General features: G+C 48.3%; 1 protein-coding gene and 1 long non-coding RNA gene across 7 annotated transcripts in view; one reads left to right on the forward strand and one right to left on the reverse strand.

The window, feature by feature from the left end:
• Positions 1-248: 248 nt before the first annotated feature.
• Positions 249-2226, reverse strand: LOC131820569 (uncharacterized). Of its 3 annotated transcripts, none has more exons than XR_009349703.1 (3): positions 1927-2081; positions 1293-1577; positions 249-945 (listed from the first exon to the last, which is right to left on the reverse strand). It is a non-coding gene; the product is annotated as an uncharacterized LOC131820569 (long non-coding RNA). The 3 variants fall into 3 exon arrangements; XR_009349702.1 differs by having other exon boundaries at positions 1399-1577; positions 1927-2072; XR_009349701.1 differs by having other exon boundaries at positions 249-1577; positions 1927-2226.
• Positions 2225-15743, forward strand: part of IRF2 (interferon regulatory factor 2) — an 81706-nt gene continuing 68187 nt past the window's right edge. The window contains exons 1-2 of one of the 4 annotated variants that reach the window (XM_059156249.1): positions 2225-2401; positions 2532-2695. The gene's annotated coding sequence lies outside the window, so the exon portion shown is untranslated. Of the gene's footprint in view, positions 2402-2531; positions 2696-2744; positions 2815-3562; positions 3917-15743 lie in introns of those variants that run through there. The other 3 variants (XM_059156247.1, XM_059156248.1, XM_059156246.1) reach the window with 3 other exon arrangements.

Genomic DNA, 15743 nt, shown 5'->3' on the forward strand with positions numbered 1-15743 from the left:
CCAGGTCATAGTGGATTTTATAGGTTTTGTTAAATAATATGGATTCGATGGGGCGCCTGTGGGGCTCTGTCGTGAAGTCACTCCTGATTTTGGCTCAGGTCATGATCTCAGAGTTGCGAGACGGAGCCCTGTGTCTGACGGAACGCTGGGTGTGGAGCCTGGCAGAGATTCTCTCTCTCTGCCTGCCTCCTTTCTAGCCCAGCCCCCCCACCTCGCTTGCGCTCTCTCTCTCCAAATAAATAAATATGTAATAAAAAAATGGACTTTATTCTGAAGGTTACAGGGCGGTTTATGAGAAGCAGAATTAGGGTTAGAATCATGCTTTATTTGAAGTCAGTTTTCTACTGCATTGGACAGTAGCGTGGCTGCTAACCCGGAGGAGCCCAAGGGTGGGCATGGTTGGCAACAGCTGCCTTCACTGGTCACAGGGAGTGCATTGGGGATGAAGGGGCCAGGCCCACATGTATTAGCATCAACAGGTCAGTAGGGTGCTACCCATTGGATGTACGTTGGGGGAAAGAAGACATCACGAATGACTACTGGGTTTTTAACTTGTGTCCCTAGGTGGGTAAAGGGCGACAGCCGCCCTACAGACTTTGTCTATAAGGACGCTCAGTGCCTGGAGTGGTCAATGTTCTATGAAATAAGGAAGCAAGTGTCTGTGTCAGACAGTATTACAGGAGAGGGAAGAAGAAGCAATGTGCATATGTGAGATCTGTTTCCGAGATCACAGCCACGAAGCAGAATCCTAAACACTCAGCCATCTCCTCATCACATATGCACACTGAGAGACTTTTATTTCTTCCAATCCACAGAATTCAATACTTCAGTGGCAAAGAGGGATTTTGGCGCTATGTTTTTAGAAGTGTTCACATGCAATAGCTACGGCCTCCCAGGAAGGGTCTTTCTTGGTGGCAGAGAGAAGTTGGGAGAAGGCTGGTTAAACTGCAGTTGAGGGAAGAAAGAGGTATAATTAGATGAGAATTGACACTGTTAAGGCAAAGGACCCCAAAGCGGTAGGTCTCAAATGAATTGTGCTGGTGTGAGCTCACACACCCTGAAGGGGGCAGGTGCTGTAGTTGTATTCTTGGGTTCTATCACTTCTCCCCGTTTCACAGCATTGAAAACCGAGGCCTTTGGTCGAACAACTTTGAGGGAGCAGGCCCAGCTACTAAGTTAAAGGGGCCAAATCTCAACCTGGCTGAACGAACGCATCCCAGTACGAAGCCCCTCTCCTGGACCGGCCAGGATAAAGCCATCTGGATGTAAGATTAACTCACACCCTTGCGCACCTCCTCCTGCAGTAAAGGAACTTCTGTTGCACCGGCGATAACTCGGTCTCGCATGTGCTGCTGTAGACCGACCCGGGGTGGGGGTGGGGACACCCCCTTTTATCACCTTCCCTCCGGAACAGAGCGCCAGGTGGTGCCAGAGATGGCGACAGCCCTCCAAATGGTGACACCCTCAACTCCTGACGACGGTTCAGTTAAGGTTAAGGTCGCCGGTCCTCGGCGGGCCCAGTTCTTGCGTGACTATCGAAGTACTGCTGTCTTGTCAGTTCATTGTTCCTTTTATTCCTGGAGGCGGGCATGTCACAGAGTGAATTGTCACCCCCCCTGAAAACAGCGGTGCTCAACACCACTCACACCTGCCCCACCCGCTGGAAGGCAAGCGCCCCCTTTGCTCCCCTCGCCGCCCTCCGCCTCCTCCCCCTTCCTTCCTTCCCAACCTCCAGGTAACCCCGAGGGTGGAGGCTCGGGTACCTGCGTTCCTCTCCTACCGCCGCTAGCTTCTGGCCAGAACCGAAGCAGGCGCCCGGGTCGCTCCCGGACCACCCCCTTCACCCCCACCCCCACCTCTCCCACCCAAGCCTCGGCGGTGGGCGCGGCGAGCGGGAGCGTCCCGGTGTGCCAACAACAGACTCACGAGCAGCCGCTTGTTGCTCCTGCTGCCGCGACGTGGGGAAGTGAAAATGAAATTGACTTTTCCGAGAAATGATGAAAGCGGCGCGGCCCGCCAATGAGCGGCGGCGGCGAACTTCCGCACCTCCCGGCCCGGCCGCGCGCGCCCTCCCTCCGCCTCCACCTCCCGCTTGCACAAGCTTGAAACAAACACTGGGGAGGAAGGGCGGAGGGAGGAGGGCGGAGGGGGGAGGCGAGGGAGGGAGGGAGCCAGGCAGGGAGGAGGGCGGGGGGTGGGGGGATTTCCAGCCTCAGCTCTTCGCAGTTTCCTCTCCTTGTTTTGCTTTCGATCTGGACTGTTCTCAGGCAAGCCGGGGAGTAACTTTTAGTTTTGCTCCTGCGATTATTCAACTGACGGGCTTTCATTCCCATTTCACACACCCTAGCAACACTTAAACCTTGCGGAATTGTATTGGTAGTGTGAAAAAGCACACCGAGAGGTAACATTTTTCAAATAATAGTTGTGACTGTGCGTGTGTGTTTTTCTCGAGGGCATGTTTGTGAGGACTGGAGGGGATGTGTGTGTGTGTGTTTGTGTGTGTGTGCGCGCGTCCTGACGGTCTGACACAGTGTTTTGCAGGCGGAAAATGCTGGGGTTCATGAATATTAATACCGATTTTTGGAGGAACGGTCGGAGCTCTTATGGATCGTCTGATTTTAGGGGAAGCAGGTTCTGCTGCTGTTGCTGCTGCTCCTGGGGCTGCTGAGGCTGCGAGGAGGAGGAGGAGGAGGAGGTAGAGAGGGAGGAGGAGGAGGAGGAGGTTGGTGGAGGTTTAATTTCACTTTTGGATTTGCAGACGGGGAGAGGTGGCTCCATGGACACAGACCTGCTCTGTGTGATTCTGCGCCCCAGGTGTTGTGTGTGTGGGTGCAGGTCCGCCGGAGTCGGGCCTCCTTTTAAAACAAAATTGTCGTGTGCATGTGTCTGCGTGCGTGTGTGTTTACAGACGCGGTCGCCACCAGATCCGAAGGAGGGGAGCGGGTCCTTCTCGGTGTCCGGCGGCGGCGCCTCTCTCCGGGCAGCCCCAGCGAAAACAAGCAGGAGCCCGCCGTCCGCCCCGCCGCCTGCGCCCCGCGCCCCGGCCAGGAGAGGCGCCTGGCGCCGCGGCCAAAGGAAACTTGGTGGGGCGCCCCGCAGCGGTCCCAGGGCTCGCCGGCCCGCGGGACTGGGGGAGCGGCCGCGGGCGTCGGGTGCCAGCGGCCGGAGGCGGCGGGCGGGCTCCGAGCGGGGCTGGGCGCCGGGCCTGGCCGGCACGCCCGGCTTCCTGGGAGCTGGGCCGCTGCCGCCAGCGCCGCTCCGGAGGGACGCCGCGTCCTCCTTCCCGCCGGCCAGCGTCCGGCCTGGCCCCGGGGCTTTGTCACTGCACTTGTCCAGGCGCGCGGGGAGGGGCTCCGGCGGCGCGTCCCGGGAGGGCGCCGCGCCGAGGGGTCATCCGCCCCGGCCGCGGCCTAGCGCCGGGCGCCGCCGGGTCCCCGCAGGCGCCCCCGGGCCGGCCTGGCGCGCTGGGCCTGACCCGCCTCGGCTACGGAGCGGGCGAGGTGGGGGCGGGGAGCCTCCGGGGACCGAGCGGCGCCCTGCTGGCAGGCGTGGGGGCGGGCGTCCCCTGGGGGTCCAGGGGCGCGGGCAGCGGCGGGGTGGGGACGCGAGTGCCCGCCCCGCGCCCTCCGACCCCGCTCTGGGCGCCGAGTGGCATTCGCCCGCCGGCCGAACGTGGTTGGTGCACAGCCGTGGCCGCCACTTCCTTTCCGCCTCGCCGGCCGGGCTCGCCCACCGAGCGCTGCCCGCCGCGGCCAATCGTGGCGCCCGCCCGCCTGCGGCCGCGCTCGGTGCCCCGGCCTGGGGGCCGGCCCCCGAGAGGGGCTCGGGCAGCCGCTGCAAGTTCCAGGGGCCTCTGGGTGTAACTACGTCCCCTCGCCAGGACGCGCCGGCATCTGTCTTTGGCCCCCAGGTCTCGGTACGTTTGCTGCCCTACCCCCTTGCCCTGTTAGAGGGGGAGAAGGGAAGGAGGCTGGCAGCCCGAGCCGGGCGCGGAGACGGTGTTCCGGGCGCGCGCCCGGGTCCGGGGGTGTAGGCAGAAGCCTGGGGCATCAGCCGTACATGTGCCCCCTGGGACTGGCAGTCGGGGTGGCCGCGCACGAGCGGGGCGGTGTTCACTCGTATGCAACCCCTTCGTGGAGTGTTTGGAACTTGGGGACATTTTTTAGCCGCTCCGTCCCTCTTCAGCTTCCTCCCTCCGGTGCGGCCGGTGGGTAGGGCTCCCCGTCCTCGGTCACGGAATAAGAAAACGCAGAGTCTTTCTCCAGGAGGAAAACTGCTGGCATTTGCCTTGTGCCACTGGCCTCTCTGTTGCTGCGACTCCGTCTGCTTTTGATGAATGGCTAGGGAGGGTGGAGGATAGTTACATTTCCTGTTGTGGATTTTCAGGAATCGCCAAGGCTGCTGTCAAGCCTGCCGTCATTTATAAGTTTTCAGACCGATTGAAAATGGCACTGGAGCTTAGGAGCCTGCACTTTTTGGTGCTCGCTGGGCAGGTGCAGACAGAGGTCTGGTGACAGACTTGAGTTCGAAAGGTGGGTCGTCTTGATGTCAGGCAGATGCGCGCTCCCCACCAGGACCTGGAAGGGATCACTGTTTCACTTCGGGGTGCACACAGATTCAGGATTCTCTAATTTTTCCAACGCCATGTCCTTCCTTCCTTTTTCTTCTTCTTCTTCTTCTTTTTTTTTTTTTTTTTTTGGAGGGGGGAAAGAGGTAGAAATAGAAACCTAAAAAATCCTAGAAAAAATTTATCTTTTCTAAGGAAACTTCGGAGATGGAATATTTGGAAATTAAACGGGCACTTCTGCGGGGTAACCTTGGAACGTCTATTGATTGATGGATGGCAAAGTCCGGAATTTCCTAATTAGTGAATGATTATAATTTATAACACAGCCTGTTGTGTAAGAAGTTAGATTTTGGCCTCTTGGATTCAGGAGTTCGGTTCTGTGATGATTTGTAATTGCTTCCTAATATTAAACATTTATATGCTTCATTCTCAGTGACTTGTCTTTTTTCTTTTGATCTTCACAAGTTGAAGATAATTTTGCATATCTCAGACTTACCTGTAAAAATGTCATGGTAATCAAGAGTTAGAGTTTGTAGTTAAATTGGAAGCAAATTATGGCAAAGAAATGGTTGTCCTAAGGTCCTAACAGCTCTATGAACCATGGCCTCACTTTTCTCTTCCTCTGCCTTCTGAAGTCCTTTATCCGGCAGATGTTGAATATACCCAAGCGAGTTAAACCTCACAAGGAGTAGTGGAACATTTGAGATGTAGGATTTTTATCTTTTGGTGGGCACTCATTGCTTCATGTTTGCAGGGACACTGTCCTTTTATTCTTATGATTATTGAATATGAGCTCTGTTGTTTCTAGAACATTTTCGCTCAATTTCCTTTTGATACAGAGCAGAACTCTAAATGGGGTATCTGGGACATGGTTCTGTTTTGTGCTTTACACCAAAAAGGGGAGTAAAGCAGATGAAGGGCCTTATTTATTCATTTAATGAATATTCCTGGGATATTCAGTAAGCACCAGACACAGTTCTAGGCTCTGCGGGTTCAACTCAGAACAGAAGAATTTCCTTGCCCTCTGGGGAAATTGTATTGTAATTGGTGAGCTGATAATACACAACCGGTGATTACCTTTTGGGGTTAGTTCTGTGGAAGGTGATGATAATACTTAAATGCCTATCTGATAGGGTTGCTTTGGGGAACAGATGAGATACTGGGTATGAAAGAAGGTTGTATAAGTTACAGCAATCTACAATGTGTAAGGCATTAACTTTCAGAATTCTGTCATTATTTTTAATGTGAAAAAGCCAGGAAATCAGGACTGAACAGTGACTTTCTTTTACAGACTTTGCAGCAAAAAGGATTAACTTCTTCTGAGAGTATATGGATAATGGCGAGGAATTAACACAGCATAGCTTTTTTATGTAAAGCATCAAAGAATTTAATAGTGAAATATAATATTGTCAGTGAATTTTTTCCTGTCAGAAGAGAATTAGATGGTATCCATGGAGACCAAATGATATGGAAATAACAGTGATGCCAATGTATTTTCTCTCTTTCTCTCTCTCTCTCTCTCCATCTTTTCAGGCTCAAGGTGCTTTAGTGTGAATTTTCTTCACAGTTGCTTCAGACTCTCTAATTCACTATCTTTATTATGGGTATGTCCCTAGCTGATTTTAGTATTTAGCTGTAACATCTTTTTTTTTTTTTTTTAAAGATTTTATTTATTTATTTGACAGACAAGATCACAAGCAGGCAGAGAGGCAGGTAGAGAGAAGGAGGAAGCAGGCTCCCTGCTGAGCTGAGACCCCTCCCCCCCTATGCCCAGGACCCTGAGATCACGACCCCAGGCCGAGGCTTTAACCCACTGAGACACTCAGGCACCCCTAGCTGTAACATCTTTAAGGGAATTCGGTTAACTTTAACTTACTGAATGCTTACTGTATGCCCAACACTGCATATGTGTAATAAACGGATAGTATATTTTGATAAACTATAACATCTAAAAGTACATAAAGTAATATATAAACAGAATGTAAATTGCCGTGAAGTGTCAGTTTTATTAAGAATAAAATCAGTTCTTCTCTTTGTCTGTATGGGACATCAGGTCCTTTTCATATGGGGTAGGAGGGCAGGGCTCTCTGCTCATTTGCCCCAGATGTGTCCTGCTTTTGTCCTGAGTGTGATTGCTGTTGGGTGCAGAATGTCTGCCCAAGGCAGGGTTCAGGAATGGCACTCAAGGAAGTGGATGCTGGAAACGGAAGTGAGGCAGTTGGAATAAATCTTGATTTTTCAACAAAGACTGATAAATTACCTATAATATACCAAGAGAGATATACCAACAGCAAATCCAGCCCTGGGGCACCTGATGCCAAGCCCTATCCTGTCCTGGGGACTCTGCCAGGCCCCGTGGGCTACAGGCAGCAGGCCCCTAGCTGCCAGCATTTTACCTTCAAGCATCCTTTTTGAGTGATTTTCCCCCTCACCAGCTCCATCTTTTGACAAACTGTGCCTGAAATAAATTGTGTTTAGTTAGGAAGACTTTGAGGCCTATGTTTATTATGAGAGTGGCATAAGACTTCTAGGCAGAACTCCTGATCGACCCTCGAGGAGGAGCATCCTCAAATCTGGTTGATCTAAAACTCATAGTCCCCTTAGGCTCTCTGAGTTCTGCAACTAGCCCAGGATCCCTGCTGGCGGCAGGAACATTGTGTTCTGCTGGGGAACTCATCCAGGGATCCCAGGATGTGAACAATTATAATAACCCAGGCAGTTATTTTAGTGAATGAACACACACATGTAACCGTCTATCACTAGTTTATTAAATACTTGTTGACCACCAGCTGTGTTCAAGGCTCTGTGTAGAGCAGGTGCAGTGAACTCAAGTGTCCAGAGGCCCGGAATTGAGTTTGCGCCCTTTCTTTAACTCTCCCGATCACATCTGTAAAATGGGGCTGCATGGTTCTGTTTGCTACGGGGTATGGGGCTCTTGTGCACCTCAACGTCACCTGGGGGAAGAGGGCTTTCAGAAGCCGCAAGGAACTTCTAGACTTAAGAGTGTCTACAGTGCCTTCCTCTCCTTGATTCTTTCACCCAAAGAACCCACTACCCCCACCCCTATAGCAAGCCTTTTACGTACCAGAGCCTCCTGGATCCCTGTCCCTCAGATGCATGGGCCAGAGCAAAGGCAGAGAACCACTGAATCAGGTTTCTCTTCTTAGGACCTGATCGATTATTTTTGTATTGTCTTGGGCCCTGCTATGCAGACCTATTTCCCACATTTTAGACAGGGCTTTGAGTAGGGAATCCATGGTCATTCTCCGCTGGCCTGCTTGTGTTGACCTTGCTTGTCCTATGAATGTGGTATTAGTGTGATGATTGTGATCCTTTGAATTTTCCATTCTGAAGAGGCAAGAAGGGCTTTGTTTTATGGGTATGTCTCTTGGTCTAGGAAGGCCATCAAAAGTTATGGGTTTGTATTGTGTTTGTTTCTGTTACAGCTCATTTTCCCCTTTATCAGTGTGGTATTCAGCTCCGTTAAACAAGAGAGAATCGTGGATTGGAGCATCGTCCCACTTTTTATGAGAAACAAGGCTCGTGTGGTTCTTTCTGATGAGGGATTCTGAGCATGTTTATCTCAAGGGCAAGGCCAGTGTCATTTACCGAAATATCTTAATTTAGGATTTTGTGTGATAAAGTTCTAATTTTCATTAAACCAATATTTTTGGGAGTTAAGTACGTGCTGTGTAATTTTCATAAATAATTTCTTCTCAGGCCTACTGAGCAATCTGTTACTATGCTTGCACACCCAGTGTGATGGAAGGAAAGATGAGCTTCCCGTGTAATTTGTTCTTATTGAGCTGATAAATGTCAGCTTTGTGTAGGATCTAAAGAAATATTTTATAGATAGAATACACTGTCCTGTCCCCATAATCTTAGAATCCTACTGACTTTACCATTTCATGAGGTTGACATTTTGACTGAGAAGGGACTGCATACAAATTGCTTTTTTTTTTTTTTTTTTTCCCAACTAATACCTAATGTGTAATTTTTGAAGAGAGCTTTTTTTGTTCTCCTTACCCTGGAATTATTGAACCGGATGAGAATTACAGTGGTGAGAAGAGCGTCCTAACACCTGGATAGGGGGTGTTAGTGGGTGCGTGGATGGGTAGGATAGGACTGGGCGAGCTTTGGAAGGTGACACTGTCGTAGAGGGAGATGATGAAAAAACAGAATAAGGTGTAGGGCAGAATAGCGCCTCCTGAATTCTGGAATGGGAGAGAGAGAAAAGAGGGACTCAGGCAGGTAGATTTTCTGTCTCATTACAGGTGTCACTGAAGGAATTTCAGGGAAGCAGGGAGCAAGTTGGTAGTTAATTAGCAGGAATGCAAGGTCAAGTTGAAATACTAAAGAACCCCCCCCCCCCCCCATGTCTGACTTTGGAATTAAGCCTTTTTATCCTGCGGGACGTAGAATCTGATGGGAAAACCGCTAGGCATCAGCCGACTTTGGGCAAGTGAACAGGAGGTTGTGGGTAGATTTCCCTTAGGCTTGGTTGAAGCCTTTTGAGGTAAGAGTGCTGGGGCTGCGGTGGCTAGGGGAATTGATGTCCCGGGCGGAGGCCTCAGCCTCTTTCAGACTCGGTCCAGAATTGCCTTTGGAGGCAACCATGGGCCCCGAAAGGAAGACACATGGTGATACACATTTTTAGAAATATTGGAATCGCTGTCTCAGACCCATGCTGGTCTTCTCTTAGATCCCATGCTGGTCTTCCTCACTGCTCTTTTATTTGGGGTCAGGTTGTGGGAGGGGACTAGGAATCAGGAAAGCAGTAAGGGTTGATTCCATGTTCCCCCAAAGAACAGGTGGCACAGTTAAGGCTGAGCCCCGAATGCCATCACTGGGTACCGAAGGTCACCGATGGTGAAAGTAAGCACTCCGTGTTGCAGTTGGGATTGTATGTTGAAGTAAATCTTCTGGAATGCAGTTTGATGTTACATTCTCAAAGTCTTAAAAATGTTAAACCCTCTGTTCCAGTAATCCTACTTCTAGGAATGTACTCATGTCAAGTAACCAGAGATGGGACGGATTTCTTTATGAGGATGTTCATCGAATTAGCTTTTGTTATAGTGAAAGTTTGGAAACAGTCTAAGTACCCACGATGGGGATGCATGTAAATGAACTCCGGCACATCTGGATGATGAGGACAGATAGCTGATCAAATTCATCTTTTTGCATTTAATGATGGAAAAGTGCTTGTGATATATGTTGAGTGGAGGAAAAGAGATACTTAACTGTGACCCTAACTTTATTTTACAGATGTATGTGTATGCGTATATACATCATTAAAGACATAGCTGGCAGAAAATATTTGCATGGTAGGATCAAGGGTGCTCGGCTTTTTTTCTCCCCTTGAAACACTGGGAGTTTCCAAATTAATATAGCAGTACAATTGCTTTTATAACCGGGAAAGTATTCTCACAACAACTCTGAAGTGTGCCATCTGACCTCACCTTGATAAAGGTTAAGATTGGGCCATTGCGGAGGAGGGTGCTCTACGTGGATAAGGCCTTTTTTTTTTTTTCCCAAGTATTCCTCCATATTTGGGTATGGAGCCCAATGCAGGGTTTGAACTTATAACCCTGAGATCAAGACCTGAGCTGAAATGGAGAGTCAGAGGCTTAACCAACCGTTGGATGTGGCCATTCTTGAGCTCGTTTGCCCTGATGGATGGAGCTAGGCTGTAGAAGCTGGACTTTCCCACCTCATGCTGAGAGATGCCTTTGTCCCAGTTTCAGCTCTTGGTACTTGAAGCCACTGAGATTGAGGGCTCCTTGGTGAGGGGAGGGTGGGACATGTTTTGTCAAAAACTGTGTGCGTGTGGGGGGTCACAAATGTTATTGCACTTCACAGATACCTCCTTTATGTTCGTGAATACAGCAGAAACAAGACACTGGGGGAGGGGAAAAGACTTCTTTAGCCATCATCATGGCCAGGTCAACAGCCGCCAGAGGGGTGTGGCAATGGACAGCCATTCCCAGACCCTCAATGATGCTGTGAGAGCAGGTGGGTGTGGGCTACGCTCCCGTGAGAGCGGATGGAAAGGATTCAGGGTTCTCATCCTAACATTTTGGAATGTCAGGCTTTTTCTAGGAGTATTCCTAAGATCTGGGCTTCATTCCATTTGAAATGTCCACTCTTAGAGACAGGTCTTTCTGGCACCCTGGGAACTTAACCCAGGGAGCTAGTCCCAGCTATAACCAGTTGGCCCCTCGGAGCGGGTAAGGGTACAATTATCCTCTTGGATCAGAGCAATTAATTTAGACAAATGGCTGCAGATCCAATTCTCATGGCCCAGTGAAGAATAAAATGTTTCTAGGGGAAGTGAATGCAGACATGCCCTATCTTTATGTCCTATACATTCTCTGTATTGTACACGTTCCTGGGGCTCGGTTGGGATGGAGTATCTCACAGGACCACTGAGGAATCCGGCAGAGTTCTGTTTGTCACACAACAACCTTTATTGGAGAATGACTTAGTGTCGGACTCCATCAGAGTGTGGCGGAAGATTTCTCACAACTGCAGAAACCTCCAAATCCCTGACTTGTATCTGGAAAAAAAAAAAAAAAAAAAGTTTAGAATAGTTTTCATCCCTTTGTAGATCCTGGAGACATTTTTGGATTGTTATGAGCTAGTATTGGATATAACCAGACGCAGAGGCAGAGTACCAAAGCATAGCTTTAAAATACAAAACAAAACACTGTCCCATACAAATAAAACATGAGCTGCAGGCATAATCTTTAATTTTCTAGTAGCCATGTTAGGAAAGTAAAAAGAAAGTGGAAAATTTAGTTTTACTATTTAATATAGCTCAGCATGTCCAAAATATTATCATTTCAACATGTGATTCATATGAAAATACTGATGAGGTCATTTATGTTCCTTTTTCATACAGAATCTTTGAGATCCAATGTGTCTTTTGTGCCTAGAGCACATCTAAATTCAGCCTGGCCGCATTTCGAGAGTGCGGTGGCCGCAAATGGCTGCCAGGTTAGGTGTGGTACAGGATTAGGACATGAAGAGAGGCACGGGGAAAAGTTGTTATCGGAGGACTGAACCTAACAGGACTGAGGGAAAGCAGATTTGAGCGGTCATTTTGGTGATGTGGTCCGGTCATCTGGTGAAAACTGCACGGCACTCCCCCACCCCCCACCTCCCCCGATAAACCCCACCTTGATCTCTTCAGCCCAAGATACCAAAACGCTCTGGATTTCTTTAGAAGCAACACTCTGCACGTGCCATTCCTTTGGCGATCAACCTCAAACATCCTGAACATTTCTGGCCCCTTGAACTGTTAAGACAATCCTCGATTCCTTGTGTTTTTCCATGTGTAACAGCTACCCGGCATGGGATTTGTGAGCTAGGCTGGTGGTGTTCCCCACCAATACTTGATACGCAGTAAGAAGTAGATAAATATTTGTTGATTTGATTTTCAGCCTCGAAGCAAAGGTTAGCTCAGAAGGCTGAATTCCGGTTCAGAATGGATGGCCCAGAGCTCTGTTGGGTTAGAAACCTAATGGTATATCTACTGGGCATGTAAACATCGAGATTTGTCGCTTTGTATTAGGGGTTCAACATCCAGAAGGTGAAAAATTGGTTTTTTTCCTTCTCCTTTGTACCTAGGACTTTAAAACAATTTTACCAGCCCTTTTCTTTGACATTTAAGATCCAGCGAGTGTACTAATTGCTCCCTGTACATATAAATAAGCTATAGTCACTGATAAACCGGAGATATTTGGGATTTGGGGATATTTGGGAGCTGCTCCTTTCTTGGTGGGTTAGTTATTAACAATAACCTTATTATTAATGAACACTTAGTCATAACGTGTAAGCAGTGAAATTCTTTGAAAATCAAGTACAGTATTTTATAGTTGCCTTTATTTGTTCCCTCTGACTATAATTGTTGGGTTGAAGCAACAGACTTCTTCTCCACAGAGCCAAGGCAATTTATTTTTACTGAAGCCTACCTAAGAACTGCTTAGGTAGCTTTTCTCTGTGAGATTAAATACGACCTTCACTGAATCATGTTAGCAGGGCCGGCAGCTAGAAAAATAAAGACTAAACCAAACCTTCAGCATAGAAATTCCCAGCTGCTCAGTGGGTCAGAGCTTTCCTGATTGCTTTCTACCAATGAAAACACTGCAGATTAGTTTTAAGTGAATTCTAGTAGGTTTGGGGATTTGCAACTGACAGAAGAACAGGAAGGTATAATCTCACTTTAAAAAATAGTAATCCTGAAGGTAAATCTTTATTGACTCGTTTTGGGGAATGTTGGGATTTTGTTCATATGGAAAAACTTCACTCGTGTGCACTGTTTAGCTGACCTTGGAAGTTAAGGTTCTCAGGATAGAATGGGGACAGAGAAGTCAGACAAGAAGCTCTTGCCCCAAAAGGACACTGTGGGCTTGTGGGGGTGTTCTGGGTACTCCCAGAGACCAACACAGATGGCAGTGCTCCCCTTTCTCCTCTGGGTTATAAAATGAAAGAAATGGGGAGCCTGCCAAGGAGGCCCCAGGGGGGAATGTAGACAGATGAACTACATTTCCACTTCTGGGTGTGGTCATACTGGGGAGTGGAGAAGTCAGGATGAATTTACAATATTGCGGGGGAGGATTTGCCTCTCTTACAGGTGCATTTCATACATTAAGACTTAAGAATTTTTTAAAAAAAATTCTTTAAAGTCAGGTTGCAGTTTAGGTTAAGATGAGTCATTCCCCTGGCACAGTGGACTATTTTGTTCATTCATTCATTCAGTTAATGTATTTCACAGGTATTTATTTACTCAGTGCTAACTGTGGAGAGGGAGGTTGAAAAAGGTTACAAGGTAATAAGCTTGGATTTGAGTTAGCTAGGTAGAGGATCTGCGTTCTTAGCCAAGAGGATATGACTGCAAGGAGATCACGAATTTTAACAGCTATATAAAACAGAATCAAGCAGTTGGGAAGGCCCCACTTCTGGAAGAGCTGTTAGATGTGGGTGAATCCCCTCTAGAGGTCTTCATGGGCCACATGGCCTTGTCTTAGAGCCTAGGGGAAGCAGCAGCGCCAACAGCACACATTTTTGGCCGGCTGTATACATTTTAATTCCTAAAAGACAGATTTTTAAAAAAAGATTTTATTTATTTATTTGACAGAGAGACACAGCGGGAGAGGGAACGCAAGCAGGGGGAGAGGCAGGCAGAGGGAGAAGCAGGCTTCCCACTGAGCAGGGAGCCCCATGTGGGGCTCGACACCAGGACCCCAGGATCATGACCCAAGCCGAAGGCAGACGCTTAATGACTGAGCCACCCAGGCGCCCCTAGAAGACAGATTCTTAATAATAAACCACATAACAGGCACAAAACAGCATACTGCTTTGCTGTCCCTCTTGTTTTTCTACAATCCTTCCACACTTCGTTTGGCAGGTAGAATTCAACTGTTGCTTGGTATCTTTTATCGTCCAGGAAAACCACGTGGGGGAAGTCCTGATCTCCATCTCCGGGCTCTACTTCCCTTCCTTCAAGGCCGGCGCTCTAACCAGCAGCACTGCTAATCGGTGTCCCTGCTCTCCTCCCTCCCCAGAGGTGGGTGCTGGGAGAAGCTGACCGTGCGCCTGGCCAGGAGAGGCTTTCCCCTCACTTGGTTTGAGGTGTCATCACCATGAACAGGAAACTGGCCCTTATTTAATTTTGAAAAGCCTCAGTTCCCCCCTGGCTTCCCTCTCTTTCCTCGCACGCTCGGTGTGTGCGCATGCGCCCATTGGCTGCGCGCGCACGCGGTTGGCTCATGAAAACTTCCGGTTGCCTGGAATCAAAGAGTCACCATCATCCGTGATAGGACTGAAGGAAGCAGTGCAAAGAGTAGTGAATTCGTAAATGCTACTTACTTTTTTTTTTTTTTTTAATTGCGGTAAAGGTTACATAACATAAAATTTACCATTAGAGAGATCTTTAAGTGTATAATCTGGTGGCGTGAAGGGCTTTTATGATGCTGTGCAGCTGTCAGCCCATCCACCCCAGAGCGTCCTCACCCTGTCAAACAGAAACTCTGTACGTATTAAACGATAACCCTGCTGCCCTCAACCCCTGGCAACAACAGGTCTACTTTCTATGAACTTGATGATGCCAGCTACCTCACGTGAGTGGAATCATACAATATTTGCACCTTTGTGTCTGTTTTTTTTTTTTTTTTTTTTTTGGGTCACGTTGCAGAACGCCTTCTAGGTTCACCCCGTTGTAGCAGGTGCCAGAATTTCATTCCTTTTATTTTTTATTTTTTAAAGATTTTATTTATCCATTTGTTAGAGCAAGAGAGGAAACACAAGCAGGGGGAGAGAGAAGGAGAAGGAGGCTTCTGGCTGAGCAGGGAGCCCCATGTGGGGCTCCATCCCAGGACCCTGGGATCATGACCTGAGCCAAAGGCAGAGGCTTAACAGACTGAGCCACTCAGGTGTGCCAAACTTCATTCCTTTTTAAGACTGAATAGTATTCCCCCATTTTGTTTATCCGTGCACCTGTTGATAGCCACTCAGGTTACCATGACCATCTAGCTATGGTAAAGAGTGTTGCTGTGATGGGTAGTCTACAAAGAACCAGTTCGAGTTCCCGCTTCCCATTCTTTCAGTCCAGTGGATCATATGGTAATTGCATGCTTTAAATATTTTGAGAAACTATCAAACTTTCCCACAGTGGCTGTACCATTTTGTATCCTTCTACGAATGCATGGAGGTTCCGGTTTCTCCACATCCTGGTCAACATTTGCTATTTTCTGTTTTTTAGGGTTTTTGTTTTTAATACTAGCTCTCTTGATGGCCGTGAAGCAGTATCTCATTGTGCTTTTTTTTTTTTTTTTAAGATTTTATTTATTTGAGAGAGACAGAGAGCATAAATGGTAAGGAAGGGGCAGAGGGAGAGGGTGAAGCAGACTCCTTGCTGAGCAGGAAGCCCGCCATGAGGCTTGATCCCAGGACCCTGAGATCATGACCTGAGCCAAAGACAGATACTTAACGGACTGAGCCATCCAGACACCACTCTCATTGTGCTTTTGATTTGCATTTCTCTAATAGCTGATGATGTTCTTGGCCATTAGTATATTTCCATTGGAGAAATGTCTATTCAAATCTTTTGCACATTTTTGATTTGGTTATTTGGGTTTTTCGGTTGCTGAGTTGTAGGATTATGTCATTCTTTCCT

This window comes from Mustela lutreola, chromosome 18, assembly GCF_030435805.1.
Source record: "Mustela lutreola isolate mMusLut2 chromosome 18, mMusLut2.pri, whole genome shotgun sequence".
In the NCBI taxonomy this organism is placed as follows: domain Eukaryota; kingdom Metazoa; phylum Chordata; class Mammalia; order Carnivora; family Mustelidae; genus Mustela; species Mustela lutreola.